General features: G+C 32.7%; 1 long non-coding RNA gene across 1 annotated transcript; it reads right to left on the bottom strand.

Annotated features, from left to right (window-relative positions):
- Window positions 1-238: 238 nt before the first annotated feature.
- Window positions 239-27440, bottom strand: LOC116420562. The gene is made up of 5 exons (XR_004230919.1): window positions 26516-27440; window positions 23675-23804; window positions 23435-23579; window positions 9725-9862; window positions 239-1069 (listed from the first exon to the last, which is right to left on the bottom strand). It is a non-coding gene; the product is annotated as an uncharacterized LOC116420562 (long non-coding RNA).

The following is a 27440-nucleotide window of genomic DNA, read 5'->3' as shown; positions in this document are numbered from 1 at the left end:
AATCTGGATTGTAATCCTGGTTGTGCCATGTAGTACCTTGGTGAGCCTTGATAAATCATTTAAAATATTTGAGTCTCAGTTTCTTCATCTGTAAAATCAAGAAAGTTGAATAAGATGACCCCTAAAGGTCCCTTCTAACTCTAAATCTATGACCTTGTTTAATTCTAGACAATTAATAGCACAAATAAATAAACCTCTGTGTGTATGTGTGTGTGTGTGTGTGTGTGTGTGTGTGTGTGTCCATATTAAATTTGGAGAATATGACCATCTCTTTCCCAGGTCCAGGTAGCTTACCTTTACCTTTCAGTATTCCAGGGTACCTTGAGGAGTTTACTGTGATCTCTTTAAGCTGCTATAAACTCAAGCTATAAACACTGAAGTATTCTTTCCATTGCTAGAGGAATCTTAACAATTCCAGTTAACCACTTAGCATCAATTAGTTTTTATTACAGGATATTTATTTTGGTGATATAGGGTGAACAAATAAAGAGTGGACCAAAAACCACTTCTCCAAAAATCATGGGAACATATTCTCTTTCTCTCTGATACTACCTAGGTCCCATAGAGTGGGATGAGAATGGAAGAAAAGTCTACTCAACATATAACTATAAATATACATATTATATATTATATAATATATACATATATATCCTTAATTTTTAGTTTAATGTATAATAGTGTCTGGTGAATGGCAGAGTGACTCTGATGTCCTCTGTAAACACTCAAACCTAGTTATAAAGCTGTTTCACATTCACTACAGTGATCAAGTAATGCTATCATAATGATATGATACACATTTATAAGTATATATACATATATGTGTATGTATATGTGCATATACACATATACAATTTAAATTTCAATAAAACCATTGACTTCCTTAAGTTCATGTCCAGTTATGGCACAACTGCCAGATGAGTCTTCGTCTCACATTCCATTGGCCAGTGTCCAGAAGATAAATCACCAAAGGTGAATCCTTGCTCCTGGGGCATCAATGTTCAGTGACTCTGAAACCCACATTCTAGAAGTCTCCTCAAGCTCCCAAGTCTAGAAACTCCATTCTCTTCACCTAAAATGGAAAAGAACAAGTGCAAAGGAAAGGGACCAAAGTCTATTTCTTTCAGCCACAAGGCCTTTCTTTTACAAAATTATTTCTGACATAATATCATATGAGCGAAGAATTTAAACCACCAAAGCAATTGCAGAGAGAATGCTCAGAAACCTAGTCCAAAGTTGACTCATCCATTTTAACACTCTCCTATTCTTACTATTTACTCAACTGAAAAAGATTCCTGCTATCTATATGTTTAGCAGACAAGAGTCATACTTGTCTCTACATGCTGAAAAATCATTCCTTTATATGTCATATAACTCTCCAAAAAGTAAACTTCTCAGGTGCTCTACATAGGGAAATTGCATCAGCTAAATAAGTTTATGGAGTCTGTACATGCACCAGAGAAAAGTTATACAGAAGTTCAAGTTTTTTGTACACTCTATCCATCATTTCTAATTATCCATGTAACTGCTTCTCTACAGAGAGCACTGTACAAATTGTTAAAGTAAGTTAGGAACCCCTCTAATCACATGAAAGTTGTAATCTCTCTGAACCTGTTTCCACTTCTGAAAAATGAAGTGATTGGGCTAAATAATCTTAACATCTCCATGTGCTTTTGCCATACTTATTTATTCCCTTGGTTTCTAAAGTTTTATCTCCCAATGACTTCATTCTCCTCATACTTGAGTAACAGAGAGACTCAGATATAAAGTCTCTTATTATGAATAAGAAGAAAATTAATTCATTCAATTGGATTCTGTATTTTGTTTTGTTTTGTTTTGGATTCTGTATTTATTGAGCACAAACTATGTGACTAATACAGGAATCAACATAAACTAGCTTAGTTTTAGTAATAGCAGAATGGTTACATCTGAGTCCACTTATCACTGTAGAATTTTTCCTCCAACAAAAATCTAACCAACTTTTGGCAGATCTCATGCATAGTTTTGTTATCTATTTCAAAGCCTACTTTAGAAGCAATACAATAAGAAAATATGCTAAAGTCAAATTTTTAAGTTTGGCAGCTGTGTCTTTGTGGAACTGGGTATAATCTTGGTTGTAAACTATTTTACACCAGAACAGTTTTTACCTTTTATTCATATAGCACTCACTAGAATCCTATGTGTATGTGGATTCTCCACAAATGAAAACTCTGGTAATTATCAAAGGACCATAGATTAAGCACTGAGACTTTTGAAACATCCTATATATTATCTTCTCTGATCCTCACAACAACTCTATTTTACCAAGTTAGAAACTGAGGTTCAATCTGTGGCTCATGGTTACATATCAAGTAAATATTTAAGAGAGGACTTAAACCCTAATCTTTCTGATTTCAACTACAGTGTATTAGCCATTACCCTATTTGGCCTGATTGAATTAGATATAATAATATATTCAACTTGGGGAGGGGGCTTAGGAGCGAGGAAGGGAAGAATGAAAATTTATAATATAAATTATTTTTTAATCTTTCCAAGAATTTCAAGCAAAAAGAATTCATGGCACTATGAACTGGGGTATCTCTGGCATCACATAAAATTATACAACAGTAAAAAGAAAGACAAGTTGTGAGAACTGTCTAAATCCCATAGAGAAAAGCACGAAAAAAATCAATGTTGAAATGGATAATTGAATGATGCCAGTAGGGCTGAGTAGGTCATCATTACGTATGACATGATTGTAACAAAATGCCTAGGGTCATTCAACCTGATGAACGGGATATCACGTAAGATTAGAAATTACATTTTTCTACCTACATTTACATAGTGCTTTGGAGGATCAGAATGTAGTCATCATGGTGAAGAAGAGTCATAATCAAAAATTAAATTGTACAATTGATATATTGGGGGGAGAGAGGTTGACAGTATGTAATTGTAAGAGATTCCTTCTCTTGTAGAAATTGGAGGAATTTTCTATATGATCATATCATAGGAAGTGAATCAGAAAATGACCCCCGATTCAGTCATACAAAGAATCTCCAGTCACATAAAGGAATAGTTTCTATAACATACTTAAAATAAAAATTGCAGTCCCCTAAATTATATATTCATTGATACATCCTTGCAGATGAATGCCTTTTTTGGTATAAAATCTTTTATTTAATAAATAAAGTAGTGCTTTTACTACCATGGCAACTAATTAACAATGAATGGTTGCATTTTTCCTCCTTTCTTAAATAATATTGCTATATGTTGTTAATATACAACAAAAAAGAAGCATATTTAGTAGAATTCCAAAACTTAGTGGCACATTAGTATATTATGTTACTTTTAATTTTGGTGCCATAGAATCTTGAAATATCAGATAAAATGATTCCATTGAAATACAGGTGCATCTTTATTCATTGAATTTTTCATTATCTGATAATGTTGCAACAAAACATGGCATGAGGTTATAGCATTGCCATGGGTTTTCTTGTACAGAATTCACTTGCTCTGTGACCTGTTGGCAAAAATTCAATATTTTTTTTCTAAATAGACATAAAGTGAAACCTGTTTGGAAATTGGCACATGGAATATCCAGTTTGGCGACAGTGAGAGTCTCATGGAGATGACTTGTTTCAAGTACATAATGAGTCCTGAAAAACTAGAACTAACCCTTGAGATATGGACCTGAAGCAGCATAGGTCTCGGATAAATTATTCTAAAAAAGAGAAGACTTTAAGAAAAATGGAAATCATGTCTCCAGGTATTAATCTTGTACTACTTTAATGTTCTGTTTTCAGGTGAGTACTCAATAGAATTTCAGCAATCGAATATTAAAAATTCTGCTATCTGATAAATGTACATATATGCATATACATAAATAGGCAGAATTGATTATTAAATGAGTTTGAACAATTTATGTGATAAAACTGAACTTAGGATAACATCAGCATCTTTTTCTTTAAAAGTTACTTATGAATATTGATTCTTGAAACTGATTGTATCAATTACCATCACCCCCCATCCAGAAACTAAGATTATGTTTCTATCACAAATTTTGTTTTGTACTGTATCTTTAAAAAATCACCTCTTCAAATTCACTTACCTCATTTCTGATATGATTATATTTACTCTGATTTATTTGACAAAGATTTGATAATTCATGGAGTCAGAGGGGGAGAATAATACAAAAAGCTTAAAAAAGAAATGAAGTGTTAGAAAATATTTATTTTGATGTTCTCATTTATCATTTTATCTATCTTAACTGCATCCAATTTTTAGAAAAGTAAAAATATTGGGATTTTACATTTTCTAAAATAGAATTCATGCCAAAAATGTAGGATAAATTAAACTTTAAAACAATAAAAAATGTAGCTTATAAAGTGATATTATATATATATGTATAATATATTTGTATACATACACACAGGTATGTGTTTAACTACTACAGTAAAATCATCACAGAAAAAAATCTAGCTATATGAACTCAATTTTTTCAAGGTGCTCAAGCAACCACGAAATGAATTTCATATCAAGATCATAATGAGTAATAAATTATAATATAGTGTTCTTATCTCTCCAATTGGATATGATAGAATAGAGAAGGTAAAGCATCTCCCCCTCAAAATTTTTTTTGACCAATGGGACAAATTTCTCATTATCTTTATGTTAGGAAGCAATTAAACAGTAAGTTTCACAGTCATTTTTGATATGTTTAGATAATGGTCATTTTGTCTAGAGGCTATTTTTTTCTATTTGCAAAAGAGAGAAGAATGTGGAGATTCCTTTGTCAGGCAACAATAGAATACTCCTCCAATTCCTACTCCTCCTAGAAAGAAATATGGGCTTTAAAATATTTCTGTGTATTTCCATTATGGATGGGAAGAATTTATCATCATTGTGGACCTTCTAGTTGGTCCTTCGTCAAACTATTCTTTCCCAAACCCCATGAATATTCATCTATTCCATGCAGTCTTACTTTCCATAAATTTGACAAGCACCAGAGTTAGAAGCTATTTAGAACAATGGAAAGAACATTGGATCTAAATTTAAATCTTGCCTTTGATGTTATATGTGTGATATTGATAAAGTCAATGGATCAGTTTTTTTGTTTCTAAAATGAAGCGATAAGCTTAGATGGCTGCTAAAGTCCCTTCTAGTTCTAGATCAATGATCTTCTTCTCTTCTTTATTTTATAGAGAGAAAATCAAATCTCAAAGATATGATATGACTTTTTCAAAGAAATATAGTTAGTGAGTATAGACAAAATTTCAAGTCTCAATTCCCAGTACAACATTCTTTCTACATTGCCTCGTCCATTACATAATTCTTACTCCATTATACTATGACATACCTTAACTCTCCCATGACTCACTCTATCCTAATGTTATCCCTTACATACACTGGATTCTCCCAATATGTACATAAGAATATGCAGGAAGGACAGGAGGTCCATCTATGACTTAGCATCTAAGTCCTAGAGAGTTACCTGAGTCAAGTATAATATTTCCCAAAAATTTTACTGTGGCTTCAACTTTTATCGCTATAATAGATTAAATGTATAGTTAAATTGTTTAGTTAATTTGTTAACCTTTATAAAGGTAGTAATTATTTGATCCCAGATCTTCTTGATTTCAAGTCCAACATTCCATCTACTATGACATGATTTAATATTAATGCTAATACTTTAATTCAACAAATAATAATAACTAATGATATTTATATAGCATCTACCACGTATCAGATATCTTCAAAGAAGATTACAGAATCACAGAATTTTAGACTTTGTAGGTCATCTAATCTCTTCAATGCCCTCTTCTTTTGCTACTGAGCTTAAATTTGCTTCTTTGCAATTCTCCACTGCTTCTGGTTCTGCCCTCCACCACTGGATATAGCATCTAATAACAGTTACAATAATAACTGTTTACAATAATAACATTTATTTTCCACCTTAAAGTTTGCAAAGCACTTTACAAATATTATCCTATTTTGATCCTCACAACTACCTCAGAAGTTGTGATCCACATTTTACCGATGAAGAAACTGAACAAACAAAAGTTAAATGTCTTGTCATATAGCTAGTAAGTGTCCGAGGCAGGATTTGGATTTGTCTTGTGACATCAAGCTCAGTGCTTCATCCACTGTACCACCTAGCTGCTTTTTTTGCTTTGTAATTATTTGAAAACAAGGCTATTTTCTTCATAATTGCATGGGTCTTAGAGCTAGAAAACACTTTATATATCATCAAGTATAGTCTCTCATTTTATAGTTGAGGAAACTGAAGCTTAACGAGGTATAATGACTTAAAGGGTGTTTTTCATGATACTGTGATATTTTTAGTTCCTTTATAAGACTTCGAAGATTAGGGCTTTTTTGTGTTTTTCATAGCATTAAATATAGCAGTAGGGTCAGTTTCATTCAAATTGAACTTCAAGACCCCAGGAAAATCATGCTCTGAAGACCACCAACATCACAGACTCAAATATATGTTATACCTGACAAATCAGGTTAAAAAGAATACCAGGAAAATATTAAAAGGGAAAAGATCCAAAAAATGCAATGTGAAATTTATAGATGCTCATGTAGCAATAGCTATTAGAGTCCAAAATAGCACTCCCTGCTCCCCCAAAATACAATTCTTTCTAGGCAAAGACAAACTCAACAAATTAGTTTTGGTCAAAATATAAAAAATGTGAACAATATCTACACTTACTAAAGGGAAGTGTAGGGAAGAAAAATCTTTGTTGATGAAAGTGTCTGTTTTCTAAGTCTTCTTCTTGCTATCCATCTTAATCCATTTCTTTCACCATTTGGATTGCTCATTTGAATTAAGGCCTGGTATAATAATAATGTCAGATTTCCATTGTTGTTTGTACTTCGTTCTTTAAAGAGAACATAATATCAGAAAGGGAATGCCAAGACATACCAGTAAACTGAATTTGTGAGAGAGGGCTGTGCAAAGTCACGAGCCTGATTTTCTCCTCCAGAGCCATCTAGATCCAGTGCCAAAATATAGATCAGGGTGACTGGAGATGGCCTGGATACAATGGGAAATCCTGGCCTTTTTTTTTTTTAGGTAAGGTCTTAAATAGGTCTCAGATTTCCGTTAAGTAAAACTGGAAAGCAAATCCAGCTTTCTCCCAGAATTCCCTAAGCACAAAATCATCAATAGGAGGGTAGGGTTTTTCCACCTTAGTAAGACCATTCCCTGAACCCACTGGGGGCTTAAGTGGCAAGAAAAACTAGACCCTCCTTAGGGGAATTACAAGCTTGGCATTATTGAGAAAGCTGGGTAAAATCCCTTGGTGGACACATTTTCTCTGAGTCAAATGAAAAAAACTCACAAAGTGGAAGTCTAACATAAAGAAGTAATCTTCAATCTCAGGACTGGAGAGGGATATACATAATTAGTATATTAAAGCAGAGAAAATTGAAATTCCCTATAATTACCATTATATCTCTTGATATATCCAAAAAGTATCTTAAAACATTAATTTTGGTTGTAAAATGTAGTTAATTCCCTGTCATATATCATCTCTATGCCTGATTTTCAGTCTATGTATTTATGGAGAACTTTGTAAGAGAAAGAATCCTCATTTTATTGTAGAACACTCTTCATTAAATTTTTTCATTAAATATAGTTGGTTCAAAGATGGTATGTTAGTGCAAGTAAAATGAGAACAAAGCATTGGATACTTTTTTTTTTCCAGACCCCTATAGGAGAGAAAATAAGAAACCCAGCTACAATAGCAGACCTATATTTTATTTAAAATTAAAAAAAAATAGAATCACAAATAAATTAGGCCCAGGTTCAAACTGAATAGTCAGCTTGGTATCTAGATTTATAGATATGAGTTCTTATATAGTTTCCCGTAGACTTTATTGCCAATTAGCTTTATGCCAATTCTTCCATCTTTCACTCCCATTGACTTCAATGGCTATTTTATGCCTTGATGGGCTGGGTCCTAATCAGGAGAGACCGGTCTGAAGAGAAGATAACACTCCTTTATTTTGCACTAACCACATTGTAATTGAAGATGAGGTGCTGAAGTGAGAGAGTGAGCTTTCTAAAGGTGTTTTTGCCCTAAGAGCTGTTATTAGACACAATGCCACGCTAGAATGAAGATTTCAGAGTGAATGCCTCATGCTAACACTGCTTTTGACCATTTCATTAATTTCCCATAAGAGAGACACACTGACCCTTAAACACTGTATCTTGCAGGCTCTTTCAAACTAATACATTTAAGGGTTTCATCTTTTCTTTTCTCTCTCTCTCTTTTTTTTAAAGTAAGGAAGCTGACTAGCTGACTAATAAGTGTAACTCTCAGACAGTACTAGAGCACAGATCTCACATCTAGCAAAATAAAAATGTTGTCCTCTGCCTGTATGCCTCATTATGCCTACTTGTTTTTTAAAAAGATCATCCTTCACCCAGAACTCACCTTTTCAAAGCAGATGGCATAAGCCAAAGGTAGCAATGAAGTCAGTATGAGTCACCATACAGAGAACACATCTGCCTGATTCACGTCTCACTTTAGTTAAATGACCCTGGGTTTGCTTGGCTAAAGGAAAACATGGTCTCTCCTAAACCATAGAGAAATGTCCAGTTCTACTGCATTTCTTTGATGATTCATTAAAAAAAATAGACAATTGATAGGTAAATGATGTCTGTTTACAAAACAGCACTTCTGTAGTATATTAAAGTTTCTAAACTTATGGAATTAACTGGTTTGTTATTCACAAACTAAAACTGTTTTTCTAGGAGATACAACCCTACTCCTGATCATTTAAAAGGGAAATGGAAGAAAAATCAGGTATAAAGATGGTATATGACAGGGAATTAACTACATTTTACAACCAAAAATTAATATTTTTAAGATTATTTTAGTTAAGATTTAATTAAAATATTTTAATACTGAAAAATATTCAGTATTAAAAAGGGAAAAATATTAACATGAATTGCTGAAGCTGCTTGAAGAACTTAGTTTTGATTTCACAGAGGAGTAAATAAATAGTCACATAAAGCCTTCATTAGTGACTGGAGCACAAATTAGACCTTCCCCCTGAGCAATCCTCTCTAAAGCACTGATCTTTATTAGTGGAATTTTTAATTGAGTGCTTTTCTTTTTCTTTTTTTTTTTTAAAGAATAAGTCATTTTACTGATGGTTTTCCTTTTTACTCAGAGCTATTGTGCCGAATAAATACATTTGTTTGTGCATACTCAAAGGCCAAAGCATTATATCTGAGGTCAAAATTCTGAAATTATTATTACCTACTTGAAAGTCTTTCATTTTTATGTATTTTTCTTGCACTCTGTCCACTGATGTCTTACTGTGATATCTCAGGATGATGTGGATGTCACCATAGGTTCTTAACAGGTATTCCAACCCAATACAAGGGTATTGTCCTATTGTGTTAGAAGCATGAGCCTTTATAACAGATTGTTTGACATGTGAAGACTAAGCTAGGTAAGCTTATCACCAGAAGGTTGACTAAGAGTATATCTGCTCCCAGATGCTTCTGAAAATATCTTCTACCAAGGCTTGAAAATTTGCTCTCTATATAACAGCGAAGCAAGCAACATCTTTCAAGAAATTGCGGATTTTTTTAAGTACCAAAAATGTTGATTTTAGTCTTCAAATTCATCTTGATTAGATTCACATTTTGTTTTCTTCTTTAGTGTTGGAGTTGTAAAGGAAAAAAAGAGGGGGTAGAGACTGGAAAAAAGAAAACCATGACATTCACCTTAAGTTGGAGCAAACATTTTAATCTTCACTCAACAAGCATTCCATAAGCCTTTTATGTTCAGGAACTCAGCTGGGTTCTCGGGCTAGATCCAAACCATGACAAGTCCATTCTTGCCCTCAAGGAGTAGTCATTTTGCTGAAAAGAAATAACATGTACACAGAGAAGCAAATGCACACATATAAAATAAATACAAAATAACTTTTTTCCATTTCATATTATTCATATTATTCATTTCATATTTCATATTTCAATTGTCATTTTAGAGTTGAGAAAACTGAGGAACGGAGATTAAGTAACTTGCCTTCAGTCACAGCAAATTCTGAGGCAATATTTGGAGTTTGTGAAATGAAATTTCTCGAGGCCGTGACTAAGGTGAAAGTTAAGGTGAAATTTCTTGAGGCCCAGTTTGCTTCAGGGCAGAGCTACCCTGGGTTTGCAGTTTGTTGATTCAGAGGAGTCAGCCTGGAATTGTCTCTACCTCACTCAGCCCCTGGAAGTTCTGTCTTTTCTGAAGTCTTCTCCACTTTCCTTAGAAAGACAACTGATTTACCCCTTTATTTTTGCTGCACTACATTCATTTTATGACAATTTTCTGTCTGTTTGTGAAAGAAATCTGGAGGACCTAGAAATTTCTGACCCATTCCACCATCTTCCCAGAATGTGCTTTGAACTCAAGTCTTCCCGATTCCAGGTCCAGCACTCTTCACCACTGCACCCTAACTGCACCAACTATACAGAAAAACTTTTATATATATAGACAAAATAGGAGTTTTATTAGTAATTCCATATTGTACTATCTACTCCCAAAATAAATGCACAAATATGTAGCATTCTAAAAGACATTAAAATAGTATTCTATACAATAACTTTCTCTAGAATATATTTTTTCATATAGAATGCAGTTTCCTTGAAAATAGAAATTACTTAATTCTTTGTACTTGTATGTCCAGTGCCTAGCCCAGTGTATGGCTATCATAGGTGCTTCATAAATGTTTGTTGATTGATTGATTTCAAGTAGAACAAAGAGCAAGCATGTTTGCATGAAATTATTAGTTATACACAGTTCTGGCTTTGCTATACCCTGGAGCATGTCTTGAAGGGGCTTCTTGGGTCATTTGATAGCATGTCTCTTTGTTTCATGTGTTGCCAAGGCCAAAGAATTCATCACCTAGTGGCCCAACTAAGCATGAGGAACTTATCCATACTCATCAACATTGATTCTTAAGAACAGGCTCTCTCTGTCCCCAGGTTCATATTCAAAGTGTTTTTAACTTGGTAAGAAAAGTCACAAATGAGATCCTACTAGCATAGTCTCCAAAAATGCAAAGAACATTTTATGTGTAAAGAAATTCTCTGTAATTAAAAAGTAAGACTTCTGTATAATGGTATTCTTTGTAAATCCTCAAAACAAAACTAATTTTAAATCACTTCTTTTAAAAAAAAATGCCTAACTTTATGTTCACAGGAAAACGACTATTTAACTGCTCAAAATGTATCATGTTACAGTTAGGTTTAAAATTGTTCAAAAGAAAATAAAAAAGGTTCTGGCTTTTATAAAGTAACCCCAACAGCAAGAAAACTCAGGCTGAGATCATGCCGAAGCTGCAGGAGCAAGGTGCCTATTGTATTCTAAGTCTAATAACCCTAACTGCATCCAAGGTGCCCAGGGAAGAAGGGGGAGCCCACACTCCAGGCAGGCAATAGAGCACAATGGCTACAAGAGAAAATAATAAAAGAAAAATGTACTAGAAGCATGATCAATCATCCCTGATTAGGAGATACAGTCTCAGGAAGCACTGGCTACAAAACTGGTATCTTCTTTTCTGTTAGAGTTCTCCTTTTAGTTTTAGAAGAACCCACAGGGAACAGAACAGAGATCTCCAGAGGCCTCTGCTCCTCCTTCTGAAGAGTCAATAGTCACACACAGGGACAGAAAGCCCAGGCACAACAATTTAGAGTGAGCAAAGACCACTCCTATACACTCCTACTAACACCTAGTTCAGATACATACAGCGTTCAATGGTGACCTCACAGAACTGACAAGACATTGCAAAATCCTGTACCACTGAGTTGAGGAGACTGATGTAAAATGGTTGCAAGCATTATGGAGAGTCACAAGGAAGTGAAATCTTAAAATGGGAATACATCCCATCCTTGATTAAGTTAAATAACTTATTTGAGGTGTGATCTTGAGGTTAAAAGATAAAGAGGGAGGCAGGAGCAATGAAAAGGGAATAGGATTTTCAAAAGCTAGCAGGGTTCTGATTTTTAAAACTCCTTCCAAAAGGAGTTATCCTTTTAATATAATGATTGTCCAGTATAAAATTTTCAAGATAGAAGAATTAAAAATGAGGAAAATAAAAGAATTCCAACCTGATTCATTTCAACATATTGTTGAAGTTGAAAAATGGCATATGTTTAGAAGAAAAGATAGAAAATGCTTAGAATAATTTTCGGTAGATGTTTAACTGAAATCTTTCAATTGTCCTAATGGGAAGAATAAAACAACCTAAAAATACCCTGATCTGGAATCACTTGAATTACTTGCCAAGTGAGGAGATATGGCAACTAAGAAAATGGAGGGATAATAGAAGGTCATGATCAGTCTTCTTTTAGAAAAATAGAAGTTGCAGAAGGAAAAATCAGCTTTAAAAAATAAGTTGAAGAGATATCCAACCAAGTACAGGGATTATAAGTGCATTTTAAGGATGAATTTGGGAGAACAAAGAAAAGAAAAATGAAAATGATTTGGAAAGATATTTGTTATAAACTTTAAACTATCAAGGACAATGGAACCCCACTTCACAATTTTGGATGTACTTATAGAGTAGGTAGAGATAAATAAAGAGATCAAGGATGGGGATGCATCAAGATCAAGCCATGGAGATCCATTCTGGATTCAAGACAATTGTGAGCCTGTTGAAGTATCACCTCACCAAAAAAACAAAAAAAAAAAATCTAAAGGAAGAGAAATTAACATAGATATGGAAAATATTTCTGAACTTAACTACTCTGAATCACAGAGTTCATTGGTATAGAACGCACTCCTCACTACATGAAGAGCAGATTAGGGTTGGGGAAGAGCTGGAGAAAAGAGAAAAACAGGGTCTTTGAGGTCTCTTCAATTCTTCTGGCATCTAACTTTAAGATAAAAGAATCTGTCAAGCTGGCCTCTCACAGTTGCAGGACATTGAATAATCAATGTCCACCAACAGAATATGAGGAACATTATCTGATATGTGATGCCCCAATCCCCCTGAGTAATCAATCTCCACCAATGAGGGGAGTTTCTCACAATTGCCTTTCTAAGCAAAGATTATACTACCATTGAAAATCATTGAAAATGAGAGATCATTAATAACTACTAAGATATTTACTTTCCTAACTACATAATATTTAATAAGAATAATATGCATTCAACAAGAATGTTCTTGAAGTTATTAGTGGGAAACAAGTGGACTTTCAACAGCAAAATTTAACAGTTCATTATATCTTTCTAATCAGACAATTAATTGAAAGATCTACATGGTACATCATCCTACATTGCTTGGTTGTTTTGTTTTAATTGGTTTTTGGTGTTTTATTTATTTGGGAGGAGGCATTATTTGTTGAAAAAAATAGTTTATTAAAATAAAACATCAACTTAAAGATTAACTTGCAGCATGGCATTTCTCCCTTCCATACATCGAAATTATGCAAGATTCATTGAAAGATATAACTACTGAAATAACTTTGTTTGAGTCTTAAAATCATATGAGATATAAAGCAGGAAGGTGCATGCATGTTCACCAAAGGTGTTCACCAATGACAATTGCCTTTCCCAATCCTTCTTAATTCTGCTTTTCTTATTTTTATCATTTCCTATTTATCTTGTATTTAGCTTATTTGGACATATATTTTTGCTTCTTTTCTCTCTTATTAGACTGTGATCTCCTTGAGGGCAGGGGTTGTCTTTTACCTTCTTTTGTATCCCTAACCCATAGCACAGTACCAGCCACATAGTCAGCACTTAATAAATGATTGATTGATTGATTGACAGGAAAGAGCCTAGTATAAAAAACTTTCTGATCATAGTCAAGAACACAATAAGCCCTAATTTAATGCCCACTGTGTGCTAGACATTATGGAATACAAAGACAAAGACAAAAACAATCCTTATCGCCATAGAGCTTATGCTCTACTTGACCTGCTATGCATAGAAGAATCATGGATTTCAAGAGACTTTAAAAGTAATCAAATTTCTTTTATAGATAAGGAAACTGAGCTTAGAAAAGCTAAGTAACTTATACATGATCACACAGCTGACAAATTTCACAGGCAGAATTCAAACTTACTTGTTCTAGACTTCAAGCCCAATAATGTCTTTCACTAACTATACCAGTTCAAAGACAAAGACAAAAGATATAGCTTATGAATGGCATTTTCAAAACCATTCACTCAAACACACAAGATCCCAAAATAAATTTTAAAAGAGCAAGGAGAAGTTAGGCTTTTTCATCAGATTAAAACACTAGCTTCATTTTATAGGAAATTCTGGCAAACAGAGGTCTGTGAAAAAGGTAGCTATATCAGAATGTGTTGCATTTAAACTTTCTCTAGGAATTCCAGTGCCTGGAATCTTATACCAAATTGAATTCCAAACTGAGTCTTTGGGGAAGAATTTATGTTAAATTCCTTTGCTATATTTATTTATTTTAATTGTTCATTGTCCTTTTAGAATATTTTGTATAAACTACCCCCCCCAGAAATAACTATTGATTTTAATGGGGGGAGGGATGAATGGCAGATATTCTGTCATTTTTATACCTTCCTTTTAATTTTGCTTTTATATTTTATTATTTTAACTTCTTTCTCCAAGTAATGATATGTCAGGGAAGAAGTATTTAAAGGAATAAATGAGATTAATATTTCAGCTAGAATGTTATAAGCAAATGACACCTGGAAAATATATAATAATCATGAATTCATGACTAAAATCCTTATGGTATTTTTCATATTCACATATTACTCAAAAAAGTTTTAAGTTAAATTTTTTAAATTAAAATTACATATATATGTGTATCTATAGATGATTCTATAAAATTAAATTGTTTAAAGCTTCTTTTGAAAGTTACTGTACTAATTTTTACCTTTTTATCTGTTTAATTAAAACCTTAACTCGGCTTTGAATGTCATTCTAAAATAACATTTTATTAATAATTTATTAATAAGTATTCACTTAAAGCAGTCATTAAAAATACAATTTTAAGCAGCTGGTATGAAATTGTTTTATTTCTGGAATTAGTTGTGGTTAGCGAAGTTATTTTTCATAGAGCTTGAGGGGAAATCTCAGAAAATCAAGCTGTTTTATCATTATGATGAAAATATGATTCATATTTGCAACACCAATTAAGTCCTCTGTGACTCCTATGCTCCTATAATAATAGAGCTTCTATGAAGAAAAGATCCCTCTTCAAATCTTTGTATAAAGTGGAGTAGGTGCATATGTGATGATGAAATGATATATCAATAGAAAAGTCTTAATTAAGAGAAAGTAAAAATTAGGTACAAACTTTAATACTGCAGGGTACATTTTTAGTGCCCTTTAGGGAGATTTAGTCACACGACTTCCATTAACTTTAATGGGACTTGTATGGGAAAATCTGTATGCTGAAATTCCTGGGGAGTTAATGTCAGTAGAGTTTACTAGTTCCAATTTTGCTCTCTGAACTTTTTCTTTCTGACTACCTTTACCTCAGTAAGGGTCCGGAGGGAAGAGGGAACAATAAAATGTGATTAAAATAAATGTTTTCTAAGTTTTATAAGCTTACACTTTCTCTGCATTTGCCTAAAGGTGAGAAATATGCAAACAATAAGTTTATGTCATTTGGGATTCGATTAGCAAGTAAATTCAGCTGAATAAAGGGCACAATTTGAAACATGGAATATTGTAGTGTGGTTTGCTTCATGTGTCCCATGTTTATTCCTTTTGAGGTGCATGTTTAATGATTACATAAAGCAAAAAAGAGAAATAACTTAACAATATTCTAAAGTCAATAAATGCTAAAAGTCCAGATTCAATGTCTACTATCAACTCAAGAATTTGCTCCTCTTTATACATAGTTCTGTATTCAGTATTTATTTGATTATTGTTCATTTTTCATTCTAAAAGTGAACCAATAACATCACAAGAGGATGTCTTCACTTTCACAAAAGTTGAATTTAAGTGAGTCAGAGCATAAATAATATTTCCCCCAAAAAAAATAATCAACAAGTATTTATTAAGCACTTACTATTTGCCAGGAACTATGCTAGGTAATGAGAATATATAAACATGAGGAATAAAAGAATCCTTACTCATGATGAGCTTACATCCTAATGATGCAAACATGTGCTTATAAAAATATATACATTGATATAAAATGAAATTGAATTTAATCATTAGATCAAATGATGATCGACTAGATGATGTTAAAAGGGTGACATTTCCAGCATTTATGATGTAAATAACAAAAGCAGGCATGAAAAATGCTGAGTCTATTTTAGATGCACATGGTACCAATAAACTCAGATGCATTTATGTACAAATATCTCAAAAGAATTTCCAGTTCAATTTGATTCAACAAACATTTATGAAGCCATTCTCTCTTTTTCCTACCACATCAATCCCACATCTGTTGATTTTTCAAGAGTTTTCTTTTTCAGAAAATTAACAGCACAATCAACAAGGTCTTGCCTTTTTTTTTTTTTTTTTTTTACTGAATCTAACACCAAGTCAAACAATTAAATATTTTTAATTCAAGCAAAGAGATCTCAAGGATTATGTAATAAAATACCTTATTGTATAGGTGTGGAAATTAAAACCCAGAGATGTTAATATATTTGTTCAAGGATGCACAGCTAGTAGCAGAATGAGTATGATATTGTCCATGTCTACTGATTACCAATTAAGTATTCTTTCCAAAATACTTCATTGACTCTCATCTTGAGTAAAATAACATTATTTCCCTTCAGTCTCTTAAAACCCTTGATTTCCTTAAAGCTGATCAGGTGCAATATTTTCCAGCATTCTATCCTCAAAAAGATTTTCCTGATTTGCAATCACCATACTTGCCAGTTTTTTTTAAAGCTGCAATCACTGCAATTAATTTGTATTTCCTTTGCATATATTTTGTATTTATCTGTTCACATACAAGCCATCACCACCCATCACCAACACCACATACCCCTAAATCTTTAAGGCCAAGGGCTGTTAATTTTTTTTTTTAATTTGAATTCCCAATGCCTTGCATACAGTTGGGTCTTTCCCCTCAATCTTCATTATTTTTCACTATCAGCACTTTAATATTGCTGGTCATCCTCTCAGTGAATACTCAATAAACTTTTATTAGGTACTTACCATGTGCTAGGCACTATACTAAGTTTTGAAATGAAAATAGTAAAAAAAAAAAAAAAAAAAAAAAAGTAAAATTAACATAGTTTCTGCCCTTGAGTAGTTTACAATCTAATGAGGGAGATAATATATAAAAGGAAGCTAGGAGAGAGGGGAGAGAGAGAGGAAAAGGTACCCAATGAGAGAGTAATCGGAGAAGTCCCAAAGTAGTGCAGCCAGGTGAAAAATGAGGACATGTATGAGCTGAGTTTTCTCCGTTAATAGAGATTTGGCATTTATAGTGACTACCTCCAATCAGAAAGATAAAGTAAGATGATGAAGTGGAATCCCAAGGTTGTTTAGATCACACATGATGTTGAAATTATCCCCATAATGACCCTTCTGGGGCATGGTGAAGAATTCCTTCTAAATACTCTCTCTTCTCTAAGTTTTTTTTTTTTTTTTTTTTTTTTTGTGATGTTACTGTCTCTTCATATGGTTTTCCCCATATTCATCTGACTACTGACCTTCTGAATTCTGACATGTGACTTTCTCAGTCTTCTTTGCTGATTCTACATCCATTAACTTTGGTAACTATCTAAGTCTCTATCCTTTTCTCTTCTCCCTTCATAGTGTGCTATTTGGTGATCCTTTCAGTTCCCACGAGTTCAATTATTATTTAGATTCAGGTCAGTCCCAGATCTATATATCTAATCCTAATCTTTCTTCTGAGCTCATCTCATATTACCTTCTGTCTTTTGTACTTCTCAAACTGGATATGTTGTAGACATTTCAGATTCAAATGTTTGAAACAGAATTCAATTCCTCCCCCCCAAAAAACAACCTCTTTTCTCTTCCCAGTTTTGCAATTATTGTTGAGGATACCACCATTCTTCCAGTCATCCAAGCTTATATCCTTGGGGTCATCCTCAACACCTCACTTGCATTCAGCTCATATACCTAACCACCTGTCATTTCTGCCTCCATAACAAAAATGGTTACATCTCCCATTCTTTGCACTTTATACTATTACTCTGTTTCAGTTCTTCTTGATCTCATCCCTCGATTATTGCAATAGTCTGATAGATAGCCTTCCAACTTCAAGGCTCTTTAAATTTAAACCCATTTTCCACTCAGTGTTTAAAGTGATTCTCCTAAAATTCTCATACATACCTCTACACTAAATAAATTCCAAAATTCCCCTATTGTTTCCAGAAAAAAATATAAAATATCCTGTTTGGTATTTAAAGTCTTCATAATATGGCCTCTTTCAATATTTCCAGTCTACATATACTTATTGCCACATACTCCCTATCATAATAATGGCTTTCTTGCTATTCCCCCACTCCATCTCCAACTTTTCATTCCTATCTTTTCACTGGCTCTCTGCCATACCTAGAATGAGCTTCTTTTCCATCTCAACCTCCTTGGATGCCCTAGCCCCCTTAAAGCCTCATCTCAGGAGGCAGAGCCAAGATGGCAAAGAAAAAGAAAAGATTCACCTGAGTTCTCCCCAAAACCTCTCTGAATATCTTTAGGTAATGCTATAAAGCAATTCCTGGAGCAACACGTATAAAAGGACAGGGTGAAATCATTTTCCAGCCAAAGACAACTTAGAAAGTCATCAGTAAAGATCTGTTATGCTGGGATGAGAGTGGAGCACAGTCCAGCACAGGGTACACTAACACGCTACCAAACTAAGAACAAGTCTTGGTAGTCATTGAATTTGCAGTAGTAGCAACATTTTCCATAGTTTGCAGTCCACAAATGGTAAGGGGGTTGAACGACTGATCAGAAGAAGATTTTAGAGGTCTTTTTGCTGGCACTAGGGGCAGGATTTTTGTTGCTTTGTCCATTCTCAGATCTGGATCACAGTCCTGGGTGGCAGTCAGTCCTAGGGAAAAGAGGAGTATTAACACACCAGAGCTTGTAGCTACAGTAGAGCAGGGTCCCTTGTCACAGTTCCAGGGCAGAGATGAGTGCTTGTAGTGGCTCATAAACTAGAGCACAGGAAAGGCTAGGAAAGTAGTAAATGTTTTTACTTAGATCACACCTTGGGAGAACTGAAAACACACAGGTCCCTAAATCACAAAAACACTGAAGTTTTTGACAGTACACTCTCCATCCTGAAGAAAGTCCTATTTTAACAAAGAATTAAAAGTCAAGATATAAACTATGAAAATAGACGAACAACAACAACAAAAAAATTTTGACCATAGAAAGTGACTATGATGACAAGAAAAGTCAAAACACATATTTAGAAAAAGATAACAAAGGCAAAGCTGCTACATCCAAAGCCTCCAAGAAAAATATAAATTAGTCTCAGACAATGAAAGAACTAAAAAAAGATTTTGAAAATCAAGTAAGAGAGGTAGGAGTAAAATTGGGGAAATAAATGAGAGCGATGAAAGAAAAGTATGGAAAATGACTAAAGAAGACAAAAAAATATACTGAATAAAATAAGAGTTTAAAAAACAGGCAAAGCCAAAAGATAAAAGAGGTACAAAAAACACATTGAAAAGTAGAATTGGCCAAATGGAAAAGGAAGTACAAAAGCCCACCAAAGAATATAATATCTTAAAGTTGCAATTAAGCAAATGAAAGCTAATGACTTCATGAAAAATTCAGAAACAATAAAATAAAACTAAAGAATGAGAAAATAGAAGGCAATGTGAAACATCTCATTGGAAAAAATAAGTGATCTGGAAAGATCATTTTAAAAATCATTAAATTATTTAAAAGTCATGATCAAACAAAGAACCTAGACATCTTCAAATTATCGAGAAAACTATCTTGATATTCAAAAATCAGAGGATAAAATAGAAATTTAAAAATTCCACCATTTATTTCCCAAAAGAGATCCCCAAAAGAAAACTCCCAAGAATATTATAACCAAATTACAGAGATCCCAGGTCAAGGAGAAAATATCACAAGCAGCCAGAAAGAAATAATAACCCAAGATTTAACAGCTTCTACATTAAAGGATCAGAGGACTTGGAATATGATATTCCAAACAGCAAAGGAGCTAGGATTATTACCAAGAATTACCTCTCCAGCAAAACTGAATTTAATACTTCAGGGAGAAAAATTCAATAGAATAGAGGAGTTTCAAGTATTCTTGATTTTAAAAAAAGGCCAGAGCTGAATAGAAAATTTTAACTTTCAAATACAAGTCTAGAGAGAAAAAGCTAAACAGGAAAGAGAAATCAGTAAGGACTTAATAAGGTTAAACTATTTGTAGTCTTACATTGAAAGATGATATTTATAACTCATAAGAACTTTCTCATTATTAGGGCAGTAAGGAGTATATACAGATAGAGAGCACAGGTACAAGTTGAATAAAGGGATGATATCTGAAAAAAATAAAGTTAAGAGATAAGAGAGGAATGCACTGGAAAAAAGGGAAAGGAAAAAGTGGAATGGGGCAAATTATCTGACATAATAGAGGCAAGAAAAAGCTTTACAGTGAAAGGAAAGAGGGAAGGTGAGAGGGAGTGAGTGACCCATATTCTTATCAAAATTAGTCCAAAGAGGGAATAACATACATATTGAATTGGATATAGAAATCTATCTTACCTTTCAGGAAAATAAGAGGGAAAGAGGATAAGAGAAGAGGATGAGAATGATAGACGGGAGGACAAAAAGAATGGTGGTAGTTAGAAGCAAAACACTTTTGTTTTGTAAGGAGTAAAGGGAGTAAAAGGAAAGAAAGAGAATAAAATAAATAGGGGAACAAGATGGAGAGCAATAAAATTAAGAAAAATAATTGTGAAAAAGATTTTAAAGCAAGTTACTCTGATAAAGGCCTCATTTCACAAACATAAAGAACTGAGTCAAATCTATAAAAAAAAAAGTCATTTCTCAATTGATAAATGATCAAAAGATATGAACAGTTTTCAAATGAAGTAATCAAACTAGCTATAGCCATATTTTTAAAATTCTCTAACTCACTATTGATTATGAAACAAAAACAAATAAACAACAACAAAGACAATTCACTTCCCACCTTCTAAGAGACATTTCCCAATCCTCTACCATATCCCAAACTCTGTTAGTGTCTTCTCCCTGATAGGACCTTACATACATTTTTATGTGTATATATGGACATGTATATACACATGCATGAATATATACATAGAGATATGTGTGTGTGTATATATACACACACACACATATTATATGGGAGGTAAATATAGGGGACAGCTAGGTGGCACAGTGGATAGAGTGCAGGACTTGAAGTCCTTAAGTCATTAAAATCATAGGTCCACCTTCACTATCCTGCTGCTTTTAAAAATTAAGTCATATACTTCCTTCTTGCTAACCTAATCCCAACAATGCCTGCTTTGAAATCTCAGCATTTGCTGTACCATATAATCAGTGAGGGGGAATGGGGAGTCAGAAAGACTCATCTTCCTGAATTTTAATCTGGCTACTAGTTGTATGATTCTGCAACCATGTTTGCTTCAGTGTCCTCTTCTGTAAAATGAACTGGAGAGGAAATTCCAAATCATTGAAGTATCTTTGCCGAGAAAATCCCAAATGATTGAACAACAAAAACCAACAAAATGTATTAATAAAGTATATATATATACCAAGCTTTGTAAACATTTTTAAATGTTTTATTTTTCCCATTACTTGTTAAGTCAATTTTTAAAATTTGCTTTTTAAATTTTGAGTTCCAAATTCTCTTCCTCTCTCCTGCTCTCCTCCTCCCTGAGATTGTAAGCAATTTGATAAAAATAATATATGTGCAGTTATTCAAAACATATTTCCAGACTGTGAAAGAAAACAAACCAAGAAAAAAAAATATAAAAACATAAAGTGAAAAAAATCATGCTTTGCAAACATCAAATCACTCTTCCAATATATTTATGTATTAAGTTTGTATGTACATAGTTATTTTCATGTTGTCTTCCCCACTAGAATGTAAACTCTTTGTGAATGTGTCTTTGCCATACTTTATATATAATTCACTTACCACTGTTTCTGGCACATCACATAGACAGCTGTTGCTTGGTTGATTTAATAAAAATTTGTTCCATTGAATCTGTATGCCTTAAATCTTATATGAACAACCTTAATATGGCAAGAATTTGCCCTCAAATCTATTCATATGCAGGTAAATAAGCTTTATTTATTTTCTTATAAAGTTCCAAAGATCTGAAGAGCCTGTGTGTTTTCTATAAGACAGCAGACAATAGGCTTCATTCATCTTAATGCCATAAATTTGTAACTGATTAATAATACCTAAAGTTATTCTATTTGACCATTTGGGGAATTATATTTGACCCAATTCAGAGAAGAAGAAAGGGAGGAATCAGCCTTTAGGAATTTGTTCATGTGACAATCTTTCTAGCAATCTTCTTCTGTGTGTTTTTAAGTGTGATGCTAACACTATTTTTTCTACAACTTTGGGATAAATTGTGTAATCAGTTCCAAGCTTTAGCTCTTTGACTGTTCATCTTCATGTTAAAGCTCATTAAAAGGACTGCTTCAGACCACATTGTCTATTTGAAGAACTCTAAATCACACTTGAATAGACATTTTGTATACATACATTACTTTACTCAGTCTCAGCATCATCCAGACAGTTTATAATGCAGAGTTTAAAAGTCTTCAAAAACCAGCTAACTATAGAAAACAGATGTGTAGATTTGAGTACTTCAAGAAAATGCCAGCACTATTTTAAAGGATGAGACTATCCACAATATCAAGATATAATGGAACCACTCCTTCAGCTCCAATTTGTTATATGTTGCAACTAACAGCACAAGAATGGATGGACCAAATCAAATACTGTAGACATTTTATGGAACATGCAAAAAGAGTCACTTCATATAAAATATTCTTTTATTTTAAACCCAAGAGCAATTTAACAGAAGATTTAATTTCTAAGCATGTGTCATTTTCCACAGAACTAATAACACAGATCACATCAATATAAGCAAAAAAAGCGAAAATTCGAATTTTTAAAGATCATCTAGTCTCATTCCTGTGTTTTTATAAATGAGCATACTGAGATATAAAAATGTTATAAAACTAGTAGCAAAATCTGTAAGAGCCTAGAAATCAGGGCCTTTCACTCCTTCTGTGATGTTTCTACACCTCACTGCCTATAATTCCTTGTGTTTTTATTGAAAAATTAAATCAACTAAAATAAAAGATGCAATATTATCAACCTTACCTGGTACTGAAGTAGGGAAGGAACAACATCTGTTAAGTGCCCACTATGTGCCAGACACTGCATTAAGCCCTTAATAAATATTATCTCATTTAATTCTCACAACAGCCTTGGGAAATAGACACTGCAATTATCCTACCAGTTGAAAGGACTGAAACAATCTTAGCTTAAGTACCTTGTCTGGGGCCACATAGGTAATAGGTTCCTCAGGCTGAATTTGAACTCAAGCCTTCTTGACTCCAGGCTTAGTCTTCATCTACTACATCACCTCGTCAGCCACCTGAGAGAGTAACTGGTTGAAGTAGTTCTGTTGTTGTATTCTGTAAATAGTGGAAAACCAATGAGTAAAGGCTGCAGAGGTAAATATAAGCTTTTTAGCAAATAGAACTCCTCCAAATGGAATGAGATTTCTCACCAGATAATGGAATCTGCTTCATTGAAGATCTTCAAAGGCTAAATGATTATTCATCTAAAATCTTCTAGTGGGGATTTTTAAATGTCATTTGTACTTCTGAGATTCATTCCAGCTCTGAGACTTTATGATTCTGTACTCTCAATGGAAAAAAAAATGTTTTGGAAGTAACATTTTATTATCTATCCATTCACATAACTGATAAATAGTAGAAATGATATCTAATTATTTATCTATTTACATAAATAAATGGTAAATCAAACAATAGGTCACATAAAACTCCTAAACAGATTTTTTAAAATAAAAGCAATGGTGGAAACATTTTACAGTATTTAATATAGCTATATATTTATCTTAAAATACGCCAACAGAAACAGGAAATAAGGTCCAAAGTAGTCAGACATAATGATATTTGGAGGTAAATAAATTTCAAAATCAAGTTTAACTTAAATCACACCAAAGATAAGAAAGTATGTTTTGAAGTTATACATCAATGATTTTTTTTTAATTTGTCACTTTTCAGTGTAATTTTTTACTCTGACAAATTGGTAAAACCATAACATAAAGATAAAAAAATATATAAATTATCAATTTTTGCCATCATCATCTTAAAATGAAATATTAAGTTTAACTTTTTTCATGTATCATGATAATTACTTGACTGTTCTACAAATAATTTACTTTGTATATTTAAATAATTTAGGGTCTTTAACTGACCTATAAGCAATGACTAATTGAAGACAGATAGCTAGCACAATATTAGAATTAGAATCTGGAAGACTGAGTTCATCCTCTGCCTTAATCTGCTATGTAACACTAGGCAAAGTATTTAATTTTTCTATGCCTCAGTTTCCTCATGTGTAAAATGAGAGCATTAGACTTAATCACTCTCAAGATTCTTTCTGGAGCTAAATTTTAGATCCTATGATCCCAAGTAATAGGATCTTAAAGAACACACACACACACACACACACACACACACACACACATATATATATATATATATATATATATATATATACACACATACATGTGGCACAGACATATGAGTATGAGTATGGTGAATGCATGTATATATGTATACAAAATTAACTTTAACCTGTACTCCAGGGAGGTTGACAGAAAGACTGCTTATGTATCAAAATTTCCATAGTATGCTTTTTTATATAAGCAAAGAACTGGAAATAAGATAGGCATCTATAAATTGTGAAATGACTAAACATTTTAATACCAAAATGAAATGAAATGCTAACATAGCAAGAAAAAGTATAAATTAAGATAAAGAATTCAGAGAATCATGAGAAAATATGAACTGATACAGAATCTAGAGAATCAGAAATCATGTGTCTATGTGAATATATATATATATATATATATATATATATATATATATATACTACCATAATATAGATAGGATAAAAATAATAAAATTAAAATGAACACTGTATCATTATAATGCCAAATGAACCAACCCAATGAAGTGTTGAGAAAATTAATCTTCCTCATTTCACTAAAGTGGGAGATGATGTAGAATCAGTCTATGTGTTGGTTTTGTGACATTGTTAATTGTTGACTTTCTTAATCTTTATTATAAAGGATGGTTTGTTGAGCTAGGTTGGGTCAGGAAGGGATCTAATCAGAAATTAATGTGATGTAAAATTTTAAAAAATCAATTTTTAAAAAGCTTTCAAAGATGGACTTCTCATTATCAATTTGAGTCTTTGGGGTTTTTTTTAACTAGTACAAAGGATTCTAAAGTTAGAATTTATCTATTCCTTTCTCCTTTATCTTTCCTGATTCCCAAATCATAGTAGAAACATACCATTCTACTCAATGTTATTATTATGTTGTAATATATATAACATATACTATGCATTTTACATATTTTATATAATATTAGTATATATGTTATACTCTGTAGTGCATACATATGCTATATATATACTATACTACAATTATTTATATGTACTACATATATATATCCTATGTACTATATACATATGCTATATGTGTGTGTATAATATATGTATGCATGCCATATATACTATTTGAATGCTATATAAACTATATATTATATATGTGCTCTATATATCACATGTGATTTATGCTATGATACTATATATTGTAGATATTATAAAATGGTAATAGCATTGAGTACAATGATATATTTCCACAATAATTTGCGAATCAAGGAAGATAAAAGGGAAAGTTCAGAGGGAAAAAAATTTGGAATTCCTTATACTAGTTTTAAAAAACCAAAGACATAATTTACTAATGAGAATTCCATTTTTGAAATATTTTAAAAATTAATCTTTTCATTATATGTTAACATTCATTTTTAATAATTTATTTCCTGTCCCAATCCAATAAGCTACCCTTGTAATAAAGATTAAGAAAGCCCCTCCCCAAAAGAAAATAGATATATGTAATATATTTATATGTGTGTGTGTGTGTGTAATACATATATACATGTATAATGGTTTTTCTTACTTCAGTAATGCATTTTTGAGTGTTTTTATCATTTGAAACCAGAAAAATGGAAAGAATGGATAGAAGGATAAGTATAGAATTGGATTTAGGATTTCATTCATATTGTGAGCATCAACTGAGGAACTTTTTCTAACAAAACAAGTCAGCATTTGCTATGCAACTCAAAGTCTTAAAAGGTTGCTAAGAGCAATGAGATATTAAGTGACTGATACACATATTGTACAATGTGCCAAAAGTAAAATTTGAACCTAGGTCTCTCTTTCAAAGCCAAGTATCTACTTTACCAATAATCAAAGAGAATTGATACATCTAGTACTACTGGGAAAGTTCAAAATAAGTAGAACAATATCTTACAAAGACTTCTCCAAAAGCAAATCTTCTGAAATAACCATTAGAAGCTTGTAGTTCTGGGTGAACTAAAAAAAGAAAAGAATTATTTAATTGGATGATACTTAATAGTTATTACTTACTTTTCTTATGTAGAGTTGTGAACTCTGGGAGCCTGTGTAGAATTGCAGTCTTTACATTCAGTATGCCTGTGCATGCATATATGGGTAGAGATAATTGCTGTGCCTGGTTCTGAGGATATGAGCTGTGTAAAATTACTTTAGGAAGTTGTAAATGATGTATGAAATGAGAAATCTTTGCCCAGTGGCAGTACATAGATAGAACAGAGATAGTGACGTGCAATCTTTATTCTGTCATTTGTCACAGGATTCATCTTAGAAAAAGCAGAACATATCAATAAACCTGAGTGTCAAATATGCATAAACATGTTAATTCAATAAAAAAGCATGTTTGTTTAATAACAAACAACTATTTCACTTCTCTTTTAGCTCACACCTCTTCCCTGAAAATCAGTTTGCTGAAACCTTTGTGTAAAAAAGACAGAAAGAAATCCTATGTGTCATACTCATTATCAATAAAATCATCAAAGTTCTTTAAAAATCGAAGATATAACTTAAAAGTCACTCAGGTCTGAGTGTCCCTCTGCTTGGTAAATACTGGGTTGTTTTAGATTCACTATAGGAAAATCTGTTTATCATGGCAACATTATGTCTATCATATTATCTATTCAGGTACTGAAAAATATACATATTTGATTGTATATTTGTCCATTTTCAACCAAATGTTTGAACTACTTTGAAGAGATTCCCCACTACCAACAGTGACCATATAAAAACAGATGTTTTGAGGTTTTTTCCCCCCAAGTCAGACAAGCCATACATGCCCTTTCCAAATGTTTGAGTACATTTATATTTTTCTACATTAACCCAAT

The sequence above is a fragment of the Sarcophilus harrisii genome, chromosome 1 (genome assembly GCF_902635505.1).
Source record: "Sarcophilus harrisii chromosome 1, mSarHar1.11, whole genome shotgun sequence".
NCBI lineage: Eukaryota > Metazoa > Chordata > Mammalia > Dasyuromorphia > Dasyuridae > Sarcophilus > Sarcophilus harrisii.
This window is presented reverse-complemented; position numbering and strand designations above follow the sequence as displayed.